Source organism: Erythrolamprus reginae, chromosome 3, assembly GCF_031021105.1.
Source record: "Erythrolamprus reginae isolate rEryReg1 chromosome 3, rEryReg1.hap1, whole genome shotgun sequence".
In the NCBI taxonomy this organism is placed as follows: Eukaryota; Metazoa; Chordata; class Lepidosauria; order Squamata; family Dipsadidae; genus Erythrolamprus; species Erythrolamprus reginae.
The window spans coordinates 254,073,300-254,095,721 of NC_091952.1; positions in this window are offsets into that span (position 1 = coordinate 254,073,300).

Genomic DNA, 22,422 nt, shown 5'->3' on the forward strand with positions numbered 1-22,422 from the left:
CTCTCTAGGAATCTCCTGGGAGGAAACAGGGCCGGAAAAGGCAGGGAGAAACCTCCATGGGGTCTTTCCAGGAATCTCCTGGGAGGAAACAGGGCCGGAAAAGGCAGGGAGAAACCTTCGTGGGGCCTCTCTAGGAATCTCCTGGGAGGAAACAGGGCTGGAAAAGGCTGGGAGAAGCCTCCGTGGGGCCTCTCTAGGAATCTCCTGGGTGAAAGCAGGGTTGGAAAAGGCAGGGAGAAACCTCCATGGGGCCTTTCCAGGAATCTCCTGGGAGGAAACAGGACTGGAAAAGGCGGGGAGAAACCTCCGTGGGGCCTCTCTAGGAATCTCCTGGGAGGAAACAGGGCTGGAAAAGGCAGGGAGAAACCTCCATGGGGCCTTTCCAGGAATCTCCTGGGAGGAAACAGGGCTGGAAAAGGCGGGGAGAAACCTCCGTGGGGCCTCTCTAGGAATCTCCTGGGAGGAAACAGGGCTGGAAAAGGCAGGGAGAAGCCTTCATGGGGCCTCCCTAGGAATCTCCTGGGAGGAAACAGGGCTGGAAAAGGCTGGGAGAAGCCTCCGTGGGGTCTCTCTAGGAATCTCCTGGGTGGAAACAGGGCCGGAAAAGGCAGGGCCTCCTGTGGGTGGAGAAGCTGTTTTTGCCCTTCCCAGACAGGTTGAAGAAATGGCTATAACTCCATGTTACAGCAGGGAGTCGCAGCAGAAAAAGCAATACAGGTTGTTTGGAGCTTAGTGTTAATTGGCCAGGTGTCCTTCCTGTTGCCAATGTGGAGTTTTGTTCAGCAGATATATTTCCAATGTGCCCAGAGAGAAATATCTGCCTTTATCTAGGATCGAACTCACAGCCCACTGATTGTGAGACGAGGGCTGCACCTCAAGGCCAACTCTACTCCAACTCTCATTTTTTCATTTCATTTATTCCTTTGTCCAATACACAATACATATGGAAGAGAATAGGCATGAAGTAATATATATAAAGATAATATGTAAAAATAGAGGAGAAGATATATGAAAGGAAGAAAATATATATGATTTATGAGATAAAGGAAAGACAATTGGACAGGGGATGAAAGGCACACTAGTGCACTTATGTACGCCCCTTACTGACCTCTTAGGAACCTGGAGAGGTCAATGCTGGATAGTCTAAGGGAGAAATGTTGGGGGTTAGGGGTTGACACTATTGAGCCCGGTAATGAGTTCCATGCTTCAACAACTCGATTGTTAAAGTCATATTTTTTTACAGCCAAGTTTGGAGCAGTTAATATTAAGTTTGAATCTGTTGCGTGCTCTTGTGTTGTTGCGGTTGAAGCTGAAGTAGTCATTGACTGGTAGGACGTTGCAGCATATGATCTTGTGGGCAATACTTAAATCGTGTTTTAGGTGCCGTAGTTCTAATCTTTCTAGACCCAGGATTGTTAGTCTATTTTCGTCGGGTATTCTGTTTCGAGTGGAGGAGTGAAGGGCTCTTCTGATGAAATATCTTTGGATGTTTTCAAGGGTGTTGATGTCCGAGATGTGGTATGGGTTCCAGACAGATGAGCTGTATTCAAGGATGGGTCTAAGTGCTATTGCTATTAACGATTTCCTGCAATGATTGCCTTCAATTCCAAGAACTTGTATCTTATTCCTTGGCATGATCTGTGCCTTGTGACGCCATGACCCTTCACCAAATGCCTGGCCGGAGAGTTATCTGAGTGGATTAGTTTGGAACTTGGCGTTATGTCATGCAACAGTTGGAATAGCTAAATAATGGATAGGCTCATGAATAAGAAAATAACCCCACAGACAATGTTCTGCTCCACGGAGGGATGAGTTTTCGCCAGCTAATGAGCACTGAACGATCACTATCAGAAAATGCACACCTCGGAGGGCCAGGCTTTTCGGCAATCTGGGGGTCTTTGTTTGTTTTGAGAAAGTAGATGTTTTTTATCAGTCCCAGAAACGGCAGATGTCTCAAACTATCTACACAAACTATAAATAAAGGGTGGATTTCAATTAAACTAAAGTGATAAGATCCAGAGATAGCCTGCAGAAGAAACAGTCTAAGGTCGATTCCTTTCAGCAACATTTCAAGACTTCAAGAGTAACTTAGCAAGTTGAGCAGCCAATAATTTGATTTTAGATAGATAAGTAGATAGATAGATAGATAGATAGATAGATAGGTAGGTAGGTAGGTAGGTAGGTAGGTAGGTAGGTAGTAGACAGACAGACAGACAGACAGACAGACAGACAGTAGATGGATGGATGGATGGATGGACGGACGGAGAGATGGACAGACAGACAGATAGTAGATAGATAGATAGATAGATAGATAGATAGATAGATAGTAGATAGATAGACAGACAGACAGACAGACAGACAGACAGACAGTAGATAGATAGATGGACGGACAGACGGACGGACGGACGGATAGGTAGATAGGTAGATAGGTAGATAGGTAGATAGGTAGATAGGTAGATAGGTAGATAGGTAGATAGGTAGATAGGTAGATAGGTAGATAGGTAGATAGGTAGATAGGTAGACAGGTAGACAGGTAGACAGGTAGGTAGGTAGGTAGGTAGGTAGGGAGACAGACAACAGGACAGACAGAATGACAGACAGACAAATAGATAGTAGATAGATGACAGATAGATAGACAGACATATGATAGAAAATAGATAGATAGATAGATAGATAGATAGATAGATAGATAGATAGATAGATAGATAGATAGGTAGGTAGTTAAATCATAGATGATGATAGATAGACAGATATCTACCGTGTCTGTCTGTCTGTCTGTCTGTCTGTCTGTCTGTCTGTCTCTCTCTCTCTCTCTCTGTCTCTCTCTGTCTGTCTCACTCTCTCTCTCTCTATCTATCTATCTATCTATCTATCTATCTATCTATCTATCTATCTATCTATCTATCTATCTATCTATCATATATCTGCAACCCCTGTGAAGAGGTTTACAGTGTCGGCCTCTTGCCCCCAACAACCTGGCTCCTCTTTTTACCCAGCCTCCGAAGGATGGAAGGCTGAGTCAACCTTCAGCCAGGCAGGATTAAACTGCTGGCAGTCGGCAGAGTTCAGCCTGCAATACTGCATTCTAACCACTGCGCCACCATGGCTCTTTATAAAGGTATGCATTTAATTTAATTTAATGATTTATTTATTAGCTGGATTTCCAAGCTGCCCAACTCCTTGTGGATTTTTGTCTCAGGTTACAACCCATTGAAAAAAGTGACTTACGTCTGTTTTTCTCACTTACGACCTTTTCCCAAATCCCCATGGTCACGCGATCAGAATTCAGACACCTGAAAAGTGACATGCATTTATGACGGTTGCAGTGTCAGGTGATCCCTCTTGGCGCCATTCTGACGAGTGACGTCAAAAGTGGAAGGCAGATTCGCTCAACAAGCGGGTTGCTAACTGAGCCCACTGCAGTGATTCACTTAACAACCATGGGGGCAAAGTTCACGTCGCAACTGTCTTGTTTAGCAACAGAAACTTTGGGGCTCAATTGCAGTCGTAAAGACTATCTTTATCTTTATGGTAAGGAGTGGCCTATTGATCTGTTGCTACAGATCTTTTAGTGCTAATGTGACCTTAATTAATGTAAATTCCCAGAGAATGATGATCCTTTAATAGTGTGATCAATTTGTTGATATTGAGGGCCGAGATAAAGATAAAGAAGCTGTTGGCTATTTAGCAGTTTAATGCTTTATGAATTTAAAAGTCTATTCTTTTTTCTCTCCTTCTCTTTCTTTCTCATTTCCTTCCTTCCTTCCTTCCTTCCTTCATTCATTCATTCATTCATTCAAATATTTATTTCTTTATTTCTTTATTTCTTTATTTCTTTATTTATCTATCTATCTATCTATCATCTATCTATCTATCTATCTATCTATCTATCTATCATCTATCTATCATCTATCTATCTATCTATCTACCTACCTACCTACCTGTTTGTTTGTTTGTTTGTTTGTTTGTTTATTTGTTTATTTGTTTATTTATTTATTTATTTATTTATTTATTTATTTATTTATTTATTTATTTATTTATTTATTTATTTATTTATTTATGTGTTTATTTATTTAATTTGTGTGCCGCCCCTCTCCGTAGACTCGGGGCGGCTAACAACAGTGGTAAAAACAACATGCGACAATCCAATACTAAAACAACTAAAAACCCTTATTTTAAAACCAACCATACATACATAAATTGTAGAAGCCTCAGGGGAAAGAATATCTCAGTTCCCCCATGCCTGATGACAGAGCTGGGTTTTAAGAAGCTTACGAAAGGCAAGGAGGGTAGGGGCTATTCTAATCTCTGGGGGGAGTTGGTTCCAGAGGGCCAGAAAGGGCTCTTCCCCTGGGTCCCGCCAAACGACATTGTTTAGTTGATGGGACCCGGAGAAGGCCCACTCTGTGGGACCTAATCGGTCGCTGGGATTCGTGCGGCAGAAGGCGGTCCCGGAGATATTCTGGTCTGATGCCATGAAGGGCTTTATAGGTCATAACCAACACTTTGAATTGTGACCGGAAACTGATCGGCAACCAATGCAGACTGCAGAGTGTTGGTGTGACATGGGCATATTTAGGGAAGCCCATGATTGCTCTCGCAGCTGCATTCCACACGATCTGAAGTTTCCAAACACTTTTCAGAGGTAGCCCAATGGAGAGAGCATTACAGTAGTCGAACCGATCCAAATAGGGCCACAGCTGGTGCACCAGGCGAACCTGGGCAAACGCCCCCCCTCGCCACAGCTGAAAGATGGTTCTCTAATGTGAGCTGTGGATCGAGGAGGACGCCCAAGTTGCGTACCCTCTCTGAGGGGGTTACTAATTCCTTCCTTCCTTCCTTCCTTCCTTCCTTTCCTTCTTTCCCCCCATGTTTTCTCTTCCTTTTTCTTTCCCTCTCTTTTGGGAAAGCAAAGTTATTCTCCTGCATTTACACAGAAATTCTGAATATTAAAAATGTATGAAATATATTTGACATCTCAGTTTCTGAGAACAGAGGGACTCTGGAGTCTTTTTCTATAGTTTTCAAACCCTGTTCATCTCAAGCTATATTTATAGCACAAACTGGGACAGTAAATTGTTTTAAGACACAGTGATTTAGTTGGACACACTAAGCAATTCAAGGCTCTCCAAAGGTGTAAAATATAGTATATTTCCACCCAATTCCTAGAATGGTCCAGGCATCTGAGCCAAGAATTTAAGAATTTGGCAGTTATCTGATCAGCCTGCTAGCGTGGTGGACAGCAAGGAGGTTTGATGTATTTAAGAGCCAGAATTAACAAAATAATTCTGGACCACTTGTGAGCCAGTATATCCAAACCTCCCTGTGTCAGAAATACCACTTCATATATCTATTGAATTAACGGCTCTGGGAATGGTTAAATCATCATTACTTTTTACAAGTTGGTATCATTTTTGCTGGAACGGTTCAAGAAATAAATAAATCTCAATTTTATACTGTTTCAGGATTCAAAACAAAAAATGATAGAATAACAGAGTTGGAAGGGACTAGGGATGCTGGAGTCCTAACCATTTATTTATTTATTTATTTATTTATTTATTTATTTTATTTATTGTTAGAGTTGAAAGGGAGCATGCAGGTCATCAAGTCCAACCCCCTGCCTGAGCAGGAATCCCACAGCACCCCAGCCAAATGGCAGTCCAATCTCCTCTTGAAAGTGTCCAGAGCTGGGGAGTTCACAACCTCCCCAACTCTCCCCACAAGGCAGGTTGTTCCACTGGTTGATCGCTCTGACTGTCAGGAAGTTCTTCCTTACTTCTAGGTTGAATCTCTCCTTGGTCAGCTTCCAGCCGTTGCTCCTTGTTTGGCCCTCTGGTGCTCTGGAGAATAGAGTGACCCCCTCCTCTCTGTGGCAACCCCTCATATACCTGTATACAGCTATAAATATGAGCCAGCCATGTGCAGCAGCTGCCAAAAAAGCCAACACAGTTCTAGGCTGCATTAACAGAGGGATAGAATCAAGATCATCTGAAATGTTCATACTACTTTATAAGGCCTTGGTAAGGCCACACTTACTGGAATGGAGGAGGAGGAGGAGAGAACAAGGAGGAGGAAGAAAACAAGGAGGAGAAGGAGAACAGGGGGGAGGGGAAAAACAAGGAGGAGGAGGAGGAGAACAAGGAGGAGAACAAGGAGAATAAGGAGGAGGAGGAGGAGGAGGAGGAGGGGTGAGAAGAGCAAGGAGGAGAAGGAGGAGGAAGAGGAGAAGGAGGAGGTTGGTTGATTTTTTGCAGATGTTTCATTACCCAACTATGTAACTTCATCAGTTCTAGAAGAGACTGGGATTTGTTCTCTATTTATATATAGCAGCTTGCCTGGCCATTTTTAGTTGGAGTGTTGTTTTCTTCTTGGTTGTTCCTTGTTTTTTTAATACTGTTGAACAGTTTGGCTGAGTTCCTGTTGTAAACCACCCAGTCCTTCCAGAGTTCGGCAGCAAATAAATACAATACATTAAATTAAATTAATTAAATTAATTCCTCGATTGGTTATTATTTATTGCCTGATTGTTGATCTAATATTAATCCTGGGGTCAATCTCTGCTTATATTGATGCTGAATTGCTGGTGAGGAAATGTTTGATCCTTTGGTTTCCTTTCTGGCTTTTTTATTGTCTCTGTTGAATGTATGTAGATGTTGTTTATCTCTGTGTGTCTGTTGATGGCTGATTTGATCTGTATCCTCCACGTGATAACTACATCAACCCTCTTAGATCAATGACGATTAAAGCAGAGGAGATGCTTGCTGTATTTGTAAAGAGACATGGACTTTGAAACAACAGAGGTCCGTTTGACTCTCTCCCTAAACCCTTCAATCTTTTTTCTACAGAATGCAAGGGGATAATAATTGGAAATGATCAATAGAGAGATGTTCTAATATTCCAAGGTAATTTATTGTACCACAGAATCAGTAAATGGATTTTGTCTCGCACGCGCCTGGTTTAGAATTGGATCCAGGGATGAGAAGTATGATGATTGCAGAAAATGCCAGCTTAGAGTCTATTTACTCCAGATGATAAAAATAAATCTCTCTCCATCACTCAAGGATAAGGCATTGATCGAGTAGCTAGAAGTCAAATGGCCAGTTGCAGGCCTAGGTTGCTAGCAATATGTCCAAAACCTTTAATATGCTGATCCATTATTTTATGTTCATGCAAGCAAAACCAATTTATCAAGTCCTGAGAGGCACAATAATTTTCTAAATGTTTGAAATCAAGTCGCCCCATCAGTTAGAAACCCAGATTGCTACTGGGATTCTGTAGCATGGTGGGAATATGGAGCTTTAAACCCAAGAAATTAAACTAACAATCAAATATTTTATTTTACACCACATTAGCAGATACACTGCTACCCAACTACACTGTGGGGAAGGAAATGATGCATTAGAGAACGGATTTGGAGGGGGGGAACTGGGACTTTGTTACTGTATTTATTCAATCCGCTGGTCAAGGCACCAGGTTAGAAACCAGGCGATGGTGAGTTCTAGTCCCACTTTAGAAAAGAAAGCCAGCTGGCTGACTTTGGGCCAATCACCAGGAGTTGTGAATTCTAGTCCCACCTTGGGAACGAAAGTCAACTGAATGGCTTTGGGCCAATCACCAGGAGTCTGTGAATTCTAGTCCTACTTTAGGAACAAAAGCCAGCTGGCTTACTTTTGGTCAGTCACCAGCAAACTGTGTCCCACCTTAGACAGGAAAGTTAGCTGAGTGACTTTGGGCCAATCACCAGCAGACTGTGAATTCTAGTCCCAACTTAGACAGGAAAGTTAGCTGAGTGACTTTGGACCAATCACCAGCAGACTGTGAATTCTAGTCCCACCTTACACAGGAAAGCTAGCTGAGTAACTTTGGACCAATCACTAGGAAGCTGTAAATTCCAGCCTCACTGATCACTAGTGATTTTTAAGAAGAGATTGCACAATTATTTCTCTGAAATGGTACAGGGCAGTGATGGTGAATCTATGGCAAAGGTGGCATCCGGAGTCATATTTAATATGTTTGTGAGTGACATAGGGGAAGGTCTGGTAGGGAAGGTTTGCCTATTTGCCGATGACTCTAAAGTGTGCAATAGGGTTGATATTCCTGGAGGGGTCTGTAATATGGTAAATGATTAAGCTTTACTATATAAATGGTCAAAGCAATGGAAACTGCAGTTTAATGTTTCCAAATGTAAAATAATGCACTTGGGGAAAAGGAATCCTCAATCTGAGTATTGCATTGGCAGTTCTGTGTTAACAAAAACTTCAGAAGAGAAGGATTTAGGGGTAGTAATTTCTGACAGTCTCAAAATGGGTGAGCAGTGTGGTCGGGCGGTAGGAAAAGCAAGTAGGATGCTTGGCTGCATAGCTAGAGGTATAACAAGCAGGAAGAGGGAGATTGTGATCCCCTTATATAGAGTGCTGGTGAGACCACATTTGGAGTACTGTGTTCAGTTCTGGAGACCTCACCTACAAAAAGATATTGACAAAATTGAACGGGTCCAAAGACGGGCTACAAGAATGGTGGAAGATCTTAAGTATAAAACGTATCAGGAAAGACTTCATGGACTCAATCTGTATAGTCTGGAGGACAGAAGGAAAAGGGGGGACATGATCGAAACATTTAAATATGTCAAAGGGTTAAATAAGGTTCAGGAGGGAAGTGTTTTTAATAGGAAAGTGAACACAAGAACAAGGGGACACAATGTGAAGTTAGTTGGGGGAAAGATCAAAGGCAACATCAGAAAATATTATTTTACTGAAAGAGTAGTAGATCCTTGGAACAAACTTCCAGCAGACGTGGTTGGTAAATCTACAGTAACTGAATTTAAACATGCCTGGGATAAACATATATCCATTGTAAGATAAAATACAGGAAATAGTATAAGGGCAGACTAGATGGACCATGAGGTCTTTTTCTGCCTTCAGTCTTCTATGTTTCTATGTTTCTATGCTGGCACGCAAGCTGTTGCCCTAGCTCAGCTCCAATGTGCATGTGTGTGCCAGCCAGCTGATTTTTGGCTCACATGGAGGCTCTGGGAGGGCATTTTTGGCTTCTAGAGAGCCTCCGGGAGGATGGGAGAGGGCATTTTTACCCTCCAAGGAAGCCTTTAAGCCTGGGGAGGGTGAAACACGAGCCTACTGGGCCCACCAGAAGTTGGGAAACAGGATGTTTCCTGCCTCCAGAGGGACTCTGGGGGCAGAGGAAACTGTTTTCACCCTCCACAGCCATTGAATTATGGGTGTGGGCACTCAGGCACTGGCGATAGTGCATGGCCATGCTCTTTTGGCCCCCAAGGAAAAAAAGGTTCGCCCTCACTGGTATAGGGTGTCTTGTTTGAGAAAGGAGTTTGTTAATTTGTTATTCTTTTGTGTGTGTTTTTAATAAGTGTTTTTAATAGGAAAGTGAACACAAGAACAAGGGGTCATAAACTGAGGTTAGTTGGGGGAAAGATCAGAAGCAAGGTGAGAAAATATTATTTGACTGAAAGAGTCGTAGATGCTTGGAACAAATTTTCCAGCAGATGTGGTTGGTAAATCCACAGTAACTGAATTTAAACATGCCTGGGATAAACATATATACATCCTAAGATAAAATACAGGAAATAGTATAAGGGAGACTAGATGGACCAGGAGGTTTTTTTCTGCCGTCAGACTTCTATGTTTCTAAAAAAAAGTGACTTACGACCGTTTTTCACACTTTGTTAAGCATCCCCACGATCAAAATTCAAAACATTCGGCAATTGGTTAAATAAGGTTCAGGAGGGAAGTGTTTTTAATTGGAAAGTGAACCCAAGAACAAGGGGGCACAAACTGAGGTTAGTTGGGGGAAAGATCAGAAGCAACGTGACAAAATATTATTTGACTGAAAGAGTGGTAGATGCTTGGAACAAACTTCCAGCAGATGTGGTTGGTAAATCCACAGGAACTGAATTTAAACATGCCTGGGATAAACATAGATCCATCCTAAGATAAAAATACAGGAAATAGTATAAGGGCAGACTAGATGGACCAGGAGGTCTTTTTCTGCTGTCATTCTTCTATGTTTCTATGTTTTAGTGGAACAGCTGGCCTCCCAGAATTGTGTAGGTTAGAGGTTTCCAAGAAAAGATTGGACAACCAACAAGAAGACGTCCAAGACATTCGAGCTCCATGAATATGAAAATGGATGATATAATTCCATATAAATGAAGCAAAATTCATTATTTTTAGTGCTTTTTCGCTTCTTGATGTCTGTGTGTGTATGGATGCTACCAGGTACAATTTCACTCGCATTTTCTGAGTTTGTTCCTTACGCAAATACAAATAGGGGTTGTATAATGACTTTGGGTTGAAATGCAGTGCAGGTGTTGAGCACAACAGGAGAGGACAATTATTTTACAATTGGATATGCCATGTTTCCACTAATACAAAGGAGGATAGCAAGGCAAATGAGGGCAAGAAAAGTCTCGAGGGAGGTAATTTTTGATTCTGTGCTAAATAGAAGAAGTCTAAAATGTAAATATACATATTTTTCTGCAAAACCATCCATGAGAGAATCGGTTATGTACCGGAAGAGGAGATATTCAACAAAATGTACAAATGTCAATTTAGTACAGGAGGAGGAGGAGGAGAGGAAGGAAAGAGAAGAGGAAGAGGAGGAAAAGGAAGAAGAGGAAGAAGAGGAAGAGGGAGAAGAGGAAGAAGAGCAGGGGAAAAAGAAGGAATTGGAATAGGTATACTATAGGTACGCTCTCCACATGGGGCTACCTCTGAAGAGTGTTCAGAAACTTCAGATCATGCAGAATGCGACCGCAAGAGAAATCATGGGCTTTCCTAGATATGCACATGTCTCATCAACACTCGGCGGCCTACATAGTTTCCGGTCACAATTCAAAGTGTTGCTAATGACCTACATGGCATCGGACCAGAATACCTACGGGACCGTCTTCTGCCGCACGAATCCCAGTGGCCGATTAGGTCCCACAGAGTTGGCCTTCTCCAGGTCCCGTCGATGAAACAATGTAGTCTGGTGGGACCCAGGGGAAGAGCCTTCTCTGTGGCAGTCCCAGCCCTCTGGAATCAACTCCCCCCTGGAGATTAAGACTGCCCCCGTCCTCCTCACCTTCCGCAAGACTTTGAAAACCCATCTATGTTGCCAGGCATGGGGTAACTAGATTAAAAGCATGGGCTAGTAAGATTTATGTATGGTTATGACTGGGTTGTATGGTTGTTTTTAATGATAAGGGCTTTTAGTCATAGTTTTAATTATTGGATTTGTCATATATTGTTTACTGTTGTTGTGAGCTGCCCCGAGTCTTCGGAGAGGGGCGGCATACAAATCTAATAGATTATTATCATTAATTATTATTATAGGTACAGATATAGGAAGAGGAGGAGAAGAAGAAGATGAAGGAGAAGGGGAAGGAGAGAAGGGGAGAAGGAGAAGGAGGGGAAGAGGAAGAAGAAGTTGAAGAACCTCAAACAATCAACATTTATAAAGTTCCAAACCTGGTGACATGACTTCCCCAAAGCCAACTCTAGTGTTGGGCGAACCAAACCTGCAAAGTTCGGGCCCGTGCCGAACTTTGCAGTGTTCGGCATGCCAAACCCAAACCCAAACCCAAACCCAAACCCAAACCCAAACCCAAACACAAACACAAACACAAACACAAACTTTACCCGAACTTTTTAAAAAAGTTTAAAATAGTGCTGCTGCTGTTCGGGTTTGGGTTCAGGGTAAAGTTCGGGTTCGGCGAACTCACATGAACTTTACGGCAAAGTTCGGGTGAGTTCGCCGAACCTGAACTTCATGAAGTTCGTCCAACACTAGCCAACTCCATGCTGAACTTCTAGATGAGGAATGTTGTGCTGCATTGGCTTCTGTGCTGACAGATGCCATACAGATGAGCCTTGACTTACAACCACCCGTCTAACGGCTGTTCAAAGTGAGAACAGCACCCAAAATCACCCGGAACTCCATGTTCCCCCTGCCGGTCCAGGTAGGAAAACAACACGGGTCTATTCCCTGGAGGAGAAATGTCAACGCGCAGTGGGAAAAAAGTTCCACCCAGCCTGCGGAAGTGAGCTGCTCACCTCTACCGTCCTGGAGGTGAGTAAAAGGAAATAAAACTTTTCAGAATGGCATCTGCTTAATTATCCTGTGCTGTCAATTAAAAAGACATTAAAAAGTGCTTTGTCTTGGTAGGCAAATTATTCTTACAGATAGATGGCATCTGTTTCTATTGGTCCTTTTATGCGTTATTTTTTTGTTGTTGTTCCAGAGGCTGGTTTCTCCCCACCACAAGCACACACACACATCCCGATAATTGCATTTTGACAATGTTACCTTTCTTCTTGTTCTTTATCTCCTCCCTTCCCCCTCCTCCTTCTCCTCTTTCTCTTCCTCCTCCTCTTCCCCACTCCTCCTTCTAATAATCCTCCCTCCTCCTCCTCCTATGCTATACACACTCTTTCTTCTCCTCCTCTTCTTTCTCTTTCTCCTCCTCCTCCTTCTCTTGATCCTCTTCTTCTTCTTCCTCTTCCTCCTCCCCTATCTCCCTCTTTCTCTTCCTCCTCCCCTTCCTCCTTCTCATAATCCTCCTCTTCCTCCTCCTCTGTCTCTGCTACCCATTCTCTCTCTTCTTCCTCTTCCCCCTCCTCTTTCTCTTTCTCCTCCTCCTCCTTTTCTTCCTCCCCTACCTCCCTCTTTCTCTTTCTCTTCCTCTTCCTCCTTTTCATAATCCATCTCTTCCTCCTCCACCATCTCTGCTACCCCTCTTCCTCCTCCTCCTCATAATCCTCCTCCTCTTCTGCTTCCTCCTCCTCCCTTACCTCCCTCTTCCTCCTCCTCCTCCTTCTCACAATCCTCTTCTTCTTCTTCCTCTTCCTCCTCCCCTATCTCCCTCTTTTTCTTCCTCCTCCCCTTCCTCCTTCTCATAATCCTCCTCTTCCTCCTCCTCCTCATAATCCTCCTCCTCTTCTGCTTCCTCCTCCTCCCTTACCTCCCTCTTCCTCCTCCTCCTCCTTCTCACAATCCTCTTCTTCCTCCTTCTCCATCTCTGCTTCCCACTTTCTCTCTTCTTCCTCCTCCTCTTCCTCCTCCCCTACCTCCCTCTTTCTCTTCCTCCTCCTCTTCCTCCTTCTCATAATCCTCCTCTTCCTCCTCCTCTGCCTCTGCTATCCACTCTCTCTCTTCTTCTTCCTCCTCCTCTTCTTTCTCTTTCTTCTCTTCCTCCTCCCCTCCCTCCCTCTTCCTCTTCCTCCATCTCATAATCCTCCTCCTCCACTGCCTCTGCTATCCCCTCTTCCTCCTCCTTCTCATAATCCTCCTCTTCCTCCTCCTTGTCTGCCTCTGCTACCCCCTCTTTCTCTTCTTCTTCTTCCTCCTCCTCCTCTTTCTCTTCCTCCTCCTCATAATCCTCCTCCTCTTCTTCTTGCTCCTCCTCCTCTTCTGTGTCTGGTACCCACTCCTCCTCCTCCTCCTCCATCTCTTCCTCTGCCTCTGCTTCCCCTACTCCACTCTTCCTCCTGCTCCCCTTCCTCCTCTTCCTCCCGCTCCTCTCCTCCGTCCCATTGCAGAATTCCTGAAGTGTAACCTCAATTTCTACAGTCAAAGAAGAGAGAAGCAGAAGAAGAACATCTCCATTAATTATTTGTAGTACAGGTGGGTAGCAAAGTGAACTTGAGCATTTTAATAGTGTTTGGTGTTCGCTGGGAGGGCGGAAGCTTTAGTGAACAGCAGGCAGGAGAAGGGAACCTCTATTATTCAACGGGGTTTTCCCCCCCCCTTATTCAGTAGTTTTTGCACCATCGGGTCCTTGATGTTAGCTGAGTTTGGTGGTTTTCTTGCAAACTTTTCATTACCCATCTAGAGAACTTCATCAGAGAGGGGTTTGCTCTCTTTTTATGTATCAGTGACTTGCCCTGGTTAGAAGACGTGATGAAAACTGCTTAATTTTTACAACATATGGACAGAATTCTATTCTATTCTATTCTATTCTATTCTATTCTATTCTACTCTACTCTACTCTACTCTCTACTCTACACTTTACTCTACTCTACTCTACTCTACTCTATTCTATTCTACTTATGCAGAATGAACATGCAAAATAATGTTTTCTATTCTATTCTTTTCTACTCTACTTCCATATTTTATTATTTTATTCTATTCTATTCTATTCTACTTATGCAGAATGAACATGCAAAATAATGTTTTCTATTCTTTTCTACTCTACTCTATTCTTCCATATTTTATTATTCTATTCCATATTTTCTATTCTATTCCATATTTACCATTCTATTCTATTCATATGCAGAATGAACATGTGACATAAAGTTTATGCAAATCAGATTTTACCTCCCAACCTTTGGTGATCCACCTTGAATTTAGGAATAGGACATTTCATGATTTTTTTTAAAAAAATATGTTGTCTTTTACTTTGGCGCTAAAATTTATCTCTTGTCCCCAACAAGGAAGGCACTGATTTAAGAAGAATGGAACTTGTGCCTTCACAACTCACCTATTTGTCTGAAATGGTCTAGTTCAACTACCCGGCTTGAGCAGAGGGTTGGACTAGAAGACCTCCAAAGTCCCTTTCAATCCTATTTATTCTGTTACAGAAGTGTTATCCTTCACCGCATATGCTTAATAACTACCGTGCTTAATAACTACCATCCAGTCTCCAACCTTCCCTTTATGGGGAAGGTTGTCGAGAAGGTGGTGGCGCTCCAACTCCAGCGGTCCTTGGAAGAAGCCGATTATCTAGGTACCCAGCAGTCTGGATTCAGGCCCGGCTACAGCACGGAAACTGCTTTGGTCACGTTGATGGATGATCTCTGGCGGGCCCGGGACAGGGGCTTGTCCAAAGTCCTGGTGCTTCTTGACCTCTCAGCGGCTTTTGATACCATCGACCATGGTATCCTTCTGCGCTGACTGGAGGGGTTGGGAGTGGGAGGCACTGTTCTCCAGTGGTTCTCCTCCTACCTCTCCAGTCGATCACAGTCAGTGTTAGTGGGGGGCCAGAGGTCGACCTCGAGGTTACTTTCTTGTGGGGTGCCTCAGGGATCGGTCCTCTCCCCCATGCTATTTAATATATACATGAAACCGCTGGGTGAGATCATCCAGGGGCATGGGGTGAGGTATCATCAGTATGCGGATGATACCCAGTTATACATCTCCACCCCATGTCCAGTCAACGAAGCAGTGGAAGTGATGTGCCGATGCCTGGAGGCTGTTGGGGTCTGGATGGGTGTAAACAGACTCAAGCTCAACCCGGATAAGACGAAGTGACTGTGGGTTCTGCCTCCCAAGGACAATGCCATCTGTCCGTCCATAACCCTGGGGGGGAATTGCTGACCCCCTCAGAGAGGGTCCGCAACCTGGGCATCCTCCTCGATCCACAGCTCACATTAGAGAAACATCTTTCAGCTGTGGCGAGGGGGGCATTTGCCCAGGTTCGCCTGGTGCACCAGTTGCAGCCCTATCTGGACCAGGACTCACTGCTCACAGTCACTCATGCCCTCATCACCTCGAGGTTCAACTATTGTAATGCTCTCTACATGGGGCTAACTTTGAAAAGTGTTCGGAAACTTCAGATCGTGCAGAATGCAGCTGCGAGAGCAATCATGGGCTTCCCAAGGTATGCCCATGTTACACCAACACTCCGCAGTCTGCATTGGTTGCCGATCAGTTTCCGGTCACAATTCAAAGTGTTGGTTATGACCTATAAAGCCCTTCATGGCATCGGACCAGAATATCTCCAGGACCACCTTCTGCCCCACGAATCCCAGCGACTGGTTAGGTCCCACAGAGTTGGCCTTCTCCGGGTCCCGTCGACTAAACAATGTCATTTGGCGGGACCCAGGAGAAGAGTCTTCTCTGTGGCGGCCCCGACCCTCTGGAACCAGTTCCCCCCAGATATCAGAGTTGCCCCCACCCTCCTTGCCTTTCGCAAGCTCCTTAAAACCCACCTCTGTCGTCAGGCATGGGGGAATTGAAAAATTTTTCTCCCTTCCCCCCTAGGCTTATAGAATTTATACATGGTATGTTTGTTGGTATGATTGGTCTCTTAAATTGGGGATTTTTAGATTACTTTTTAATATTAGATTTGTTACATTGTTTTTTATTGTTGTTAGCCGCCCCGAGTCTTCAGAGAGGGGCGACATACAAATCTAAATAAACTAAACTAAACTAAACTTTGCTTTTCAAAACGCCATTGCAGCAAATTCTGCAAACAATACGCTGTTTCTGTTCACATCTATTCCGCCCTGCCCAAATTTTATCTTTTGTAGGTGATCTGTAATGTTCAGAGAGTTAAAGGCAAACGGCAGTGAATTGATTTTATGAGCCATGCCTAAAGCAGAAAGCAGCACATCCTTTCTTGACCTGAGACCTTTATGAAGTTTGTTTATTCATTGCTTCTTCCAAACCGCACACACAGAAGTCTAAACTAATCATTCATTTAATTAATCAGGGGCTAGTGATACACAGAACCACCTCCGTGCCTGGTTCATTTCAGTCTCACTTGGATTCCTGAGCATGTTTTTAATTTAACTTGCATCTTTCCAGAAAACATTTTGATTGTCATTCTTCCTTAACCTGCCAAGGAGAGGAGGGGGGTCAGATGGTTTTCCAAGGCACCGGAAAGCCAGACAAGGAATAATGGATGGAAGCTGACCAAGGAGAGATTCAACCTGGAAAGAAGGAGGAACTTTATGATGGTGAGAGTGATGAACCGGTGGAGTGAGTTCCACTTACCTTCCTTCCTTCTTTCCTTCCTTCCTTCCTTCCTTCCTTCCTTTCTTTCTTTCCTTCCTTCCTTCCTTCCTTCTATCCTTCCTTCCTTCTTTCCCTCCTTCCTTCCTTCATTATTTTCTTCCTTCCTTAATTCCTTCCTTAATTCCTTCCTTCCTTCCTTCTTCCTTCCTTCCTTCCTTTCCTTCTATCCTTCTTTCCTTCTTTCCCTCCTTCCTTCCTTCATTATTTCCTTCCTTCCTTAATTCCTTCCTTCCTTCTTCCTTCCTTCCTTCCTTTCTTTCTTTCCTTCCTTCCTTCCTTCTTTCCTTCCTTCCTTCCTTCTATCCTTCTATCCTTCTTTCCTTCTTTCCCTCCTTCCTTCCTTCATTATTTTCTTCTTTCCTTCCTTCCATCCATCCATCTTTCTTTCTTTCTTCCTTGCTTCCTTCCTTCCTTTCCTTGCTTCCTTCCTTCTTCCTTCCTTCCTTCCTTTCTTTCTTCAATTTGACTTATAGGCCACCCCTCTTTGAGGGGTATTTCGACAGACCTTCAGTTAAATAATGTGCCTAATCAATCAGAAGAAATGAGCTTTCATTAAGTCCTGTGATTAGGAATGGGTAAATAGTAAGCAATCAATAATTTGTTTCCTGTCCAACTGCCAAATAGGTCTGTTACAAGATCTGCTCTTTTTAACCAGTCCTTGAAGTTAATAGAATAACAGAATTGGAAGGGACCTTGGAGGTCTTCTAGTTCAATCTCCTGCTCAAGTAGAAGATACTATGTCATTTTAGACAAATGCATGCCCACTGTCGTCTTGAAAAGAAGTTAAGAACTGGAGATAAGCAGTTCCATTGATTAAGTGTTCAAGATTTTTTTGCTTCTTCTCAAGAACCATTTTCCACTTACAAACCCAAGCCTCCGAAACTGTAACTGGAAAAGGCAGGGAGAAGCCTCCGTGGGGGATCTCTAGGAATCTCCTGGTAGGAAACAGGGCCAGAAAAGGCAGGGAGTAGCCTCCGTGGGGCCTCTCTAGGAATCTCCTGGTAGGAAACATGGCTTCCACCCTCCCTGTGGTTTCACACACATTATATGCTATTACATTGATTCCCATGGGAAAAATTGCTTCTTCTTACAAACTTTTCTACTTAAGAACCTGGTCACAGAGCGAATTAAGTTCGTAAGTAGAGGTACCACTGTATGTTAATATAAGGCAAGTGGCAGTTGGCAGAGAGTTCTTTTCAGGTGGGGAGAGGGAGTAGAATGTCTAACTCCTTAGCATCAGAGTGTGTTAATATAATACTGTAGAACAAATACTAATGATATGATGGTCATTTTAAAAAATCCTTTCTTAGCAAGCATCTTGAAGCTAAGAGGAAAATGCATGCCAAGTTTCACGTTTGTAGGCTTTACAGTTCTGGAGATTTTGTGATGAGTGAACGGTATTTGGCTTTATATAAATACACACGGAATTGAAGTTTTACCTGCTAGAAATGTTTCTCTGTAGTTTTTTCTCGTGGGACTCCAGAAGCCTATCTGGACTGTTATCATGCTAATAGGAGAGAAATACTGAAACTTGTGTTTCTGTATTTTTGCCAACATTTATGCAATTTACTGAGCTGAGGAGATATGACCAACTTTAGGTAATAAATGGCTGGGGGCATTCCGATACGATCCGTCAGCGAGACGTATTCCCTCGTGCTCAGCAGGCTATTAGATTTTGCAAGGAAATTGTTCCCCCATTATAGGCTAGAGAGGCAGGCGGCAGGAAGAAAATAAAAATGTATATTATCTGCAGGAGTGGGGGAAGGGGAAGGAAATGTTAATGGCTTTACACTGCTTTTAACGTCCATTTTACTGTCAGAAAAAATACACCTGGTTTTGTATTAACTATGGACAAAACAAATCGTTCAAAACAAGAAGTTACAATTCTATAACTACAATCTTCTTCCTTACCTCCCCCTAGATCCATCCATCCATTCCTCCCTCCCTTCCTCCTTCCTTCTTTCCTCCCTCTCTCCCTCCTGCACCTTTTGCTCCCTCCTTCATCCTTCCCTCACCATCCTCTTTTCATCCTTCCCTTCCTATCACATAGGTTGACAATAGTAAGGCTTTAGTCCGGCAAGATTCTGTCTATTGTTTGTCAGCAGATAAACAACTGGCCGAATTGTTCGACATCAGTCTTGGGTTTATCTTAACAAATACAGTGGAACATCTACTTACGAACTTAATTTGTTCCCTGACCAGGTTCTTAAGTAGAAATGTTTGTAAGAAGAAGCAATTTTTCCCATAGGAATCAAAGTAAAAGCAAATAATGTGTGAGATTGGGGAGACCACAAGGATGGTGGAGGCCCTGTTTCCTCCCAGGAGATTCTTAGAGAGGCCCCACTGAGGCTTCTCCCCACCTTTTCCAGCCTTGTTTCATCCCAGGAAATTCCTAGGGAGGCCCAATGGAGGCTTCTCCATGCCTTTTCCGGCCCTGTTTTCTCACAGGAGATTCCTAGAAAGGCCCCATAGAGGTTTCTCCCTGCCTTTTCCAGTTACTGTTTCGGAGGCACAGGTTTGTAAGTTGAAAATGGTTCTTGAGAAGAGGCAAAAAAATCTTGAACACCCGGTTCTTATCTAGAAAAGTTCACTAGTAGAGACATTATTGGTAGAGGTACCACTGTACTTATATTCAATGAACCAGTTGTCTGTGTAGATTCTCAATCATTCAGATCCTGGTGGCCCCAAAGGTATTTTTCCAAAAGGCAACTGGACTTTCTTAGTTGAAGAACTTTGGAGGAGACGTGGAACATTTTCAAGGGAAAAACAAGGAGATTTAACACTGGCGACGAAGTTATTCCTACCCACCATGAGTTTTTTTTTCTTACCTCTCTCCTCGCTGCTGGCCCCCTCACATCAGATAATTGCAGCCATTTTGGCTCTAACTGTGAGAGATGGTACTTACCTAAGGGGTCAGCTGGTGTCATGGACTGGGGGGGGGTTTAAAAGCAAGAGACAGCACAACCTGGAGTTGGATAGAAGACTCCCTAGAACAGTGATGGTGAACCTTTTTTTCCTTGGCTGCTGATAAAGCTTGGGCGTATGCTACTGCACATGTGCAAGTGCCCACACCCATAATTCAATGTGTTGGGAGGGCAAAAACAGCTTCCCGGAGGCCCTCTGGAGGCCAGAAATGGCCTGTTTTCCAACATGTTTCTCATGATTTGCCCTCCCCAGGTTCCAAAAGCTTCCCTGGAGCCAAGGGAAGGTAAAAACGCCCTCCTTTATTGTTGTGGTTAGCTCTGGCCCAGCTCCTGCCCCAAGGACTGTGGATGTGGGGGAGACATCCACATGCTGCAGGCCAGTTTTGCCCCCGGTGGAATCTGCTGATGAAGGCTCCTCTGACCAAGAAGACATGAGTGACAGGGAGGAGGAGAGTGGGGCAGACAGCTCAGAAGGAGATCAATTATCTAGCTCCTCCTTGGATTCAGAACAAGAGTTAATGATACAGCCACGCATGCAGAGAGCGATGCATAGGCAACAACAACTGAGAGAGTATTATCAAAGAAAATGAGGCCACCTGTGGTTGGGTGGAGCTGTGGTCATTAGGGAGGCTGCTATAAATAGCAGCCTGTGGGTTTGGCCATTGTGGAGGATTATCTGATCGTTGTGTTTCGTGACTGCTTTACTGACTTTGACCTTTTGTGTGCTGATTTTTCCCCGTTTTGAAACTAAACCAGAGCAAAGTGTGTTTCACTTTGTGAAAGAAGAAGGACTGTGAATTACCTCACAGCTGCAAGCTAAGTATCATAGAACTGATAAGGGACTTGTACAAATTACCAGTTTGTTTGGAGACGAGTGCTCTTGGCTATACAAAAAGAGTGCTTCGTTTATTTGCATTTTTTGGTATAATGAACATTGTTTTGAATTTTCAAACGTGTGTGTGTCTGAAATTGTATCTGTGCATTTTTGGGAGGATTCTACCAGAAAGCTCAACAGAAGACTTATTCCCCCTGGAAGCTCCCTGGAAGCCAAAAACGCTCTCCCAGAGTCTCTGTGTGAACCAAAAATCAGCTGGCCAGCACACACATGTATATTGGAGCTGAGCTAGGGTAACAGCTTGCATGCCAGCAGATATGGCTCCGTGTGCCACCTGTGGCACCCATGCCATAGGTTTGCCATCACTGTGATAGGCTCTCACATGTTATACTGCACTTCCAGAAATGAATGAGCCAAAATGCAAACTTGATAGAATTTCTATAGCATCTTCTTCTAGCTGAGTAACGTAGAAGGTGGAGGTTTAAGTTCTTCCTCATTTTTTTTGGGCCTGGGAACTAAATCAATCTCACAGGAGATAAGCAAAAGGAAGCTTTTTAGTATTAAAAGAAAGAAAGATAAGATAGAAATCCCTTTTTAAGCATTAGCACGCAGATATTCAGTTTGGAAGAAGATAATTACAAAGCTGCTTAGATCATTATAATATAACAGCTTGCAGATCAGTTTTTTAAAAATAAAATTGCAAAAAGAAATCCCAGTGTTCGGTTAAAGATGAAAAGCCAAAAATCTCCAAATCTCCAAAGACACCAGGGAAAAATTCAATTTATTACAGATGACAAGATTCTAATGGATATGTATATACGAAATATGAGCAAAGGCTCCAAATTAAACACCTAATTCCACAACTTGGACAGCGAGATAAAGAAAATGAGATTTAAGATGGCATAAAAACAATAATTTAAAAATCTAATAGAAATTCCTGGCTGTTACGTATGGACATGCATTGGATTTGCATACTACCCGCTGATTGGCTGATCAAGCGGCGGGAACTTTAAACGATTGTCATTGGCCAGCAGCCTTCAGGGAAACCCTTAAAAGCAGCTTCCCTGGAGCTTTCCGGCAGTTCTGCTACCACTACAGCTACCACTTCAACCGCAATAACACAAGAGCACTCAACAGATACAAACTTAATACGAACCGCTCCAAACTTGACTGTAAAAAATATGATTTCAACAATCGAGTTATCAAAGCGTGGAACTCATTGCTGGACTCAATGGTGTCAACCCCTAACCCCCAACATTTCTCCCTTAGACTCTCCATGATTGACCTCTCCAGGTTCCTAAGAGGCCAGTAAGGGGCGTACATAAGTGCACTGGTGTGCCTTTCGTCCCCTGTCCAATTGTCTTTCCTTTCTCTCCCTTATCATATATATTTTCTTTCTTCATATATCATCTCCTCTAAGTTCACTTTACCCTTATATATATTACTACATGTCTATTTTTCTTCCTATGTATTTGTGTATTGGACAAATGAATAAATAAAATAAAATAAACATCTTGGAGAAAAATAAAGTGCTGAATTGTTATTGCAGCTCACGTCTTCACATGCTTGAATATAACATTGGGAACAAAAGGTGCTGTAAGAAAAACTACAGGACAAAGACACCTTGTGGCATCCACAGCCATCTTTGCACTAAACCTCAACTTGCCCAGCCAACCTTGAAGGAAGACCCCCTCATATATCTCCAGCTCCAGCATTCTTTGACCATAACGGGTCAAAGAGGAATGGTGAACAGATTACACCTGTTCTTGGAGGCAAATAATTTTCAACATTTGCTGGAACAACAGGAAGGACCACGATAGCAATGTTTCATTTTTTCAGGAGCTTAAACAGAGGGGGGGGTGTCAAGCTATTTTCCAAAGCACCATCTCCAGGGCTGCCTTCTGCCGCACG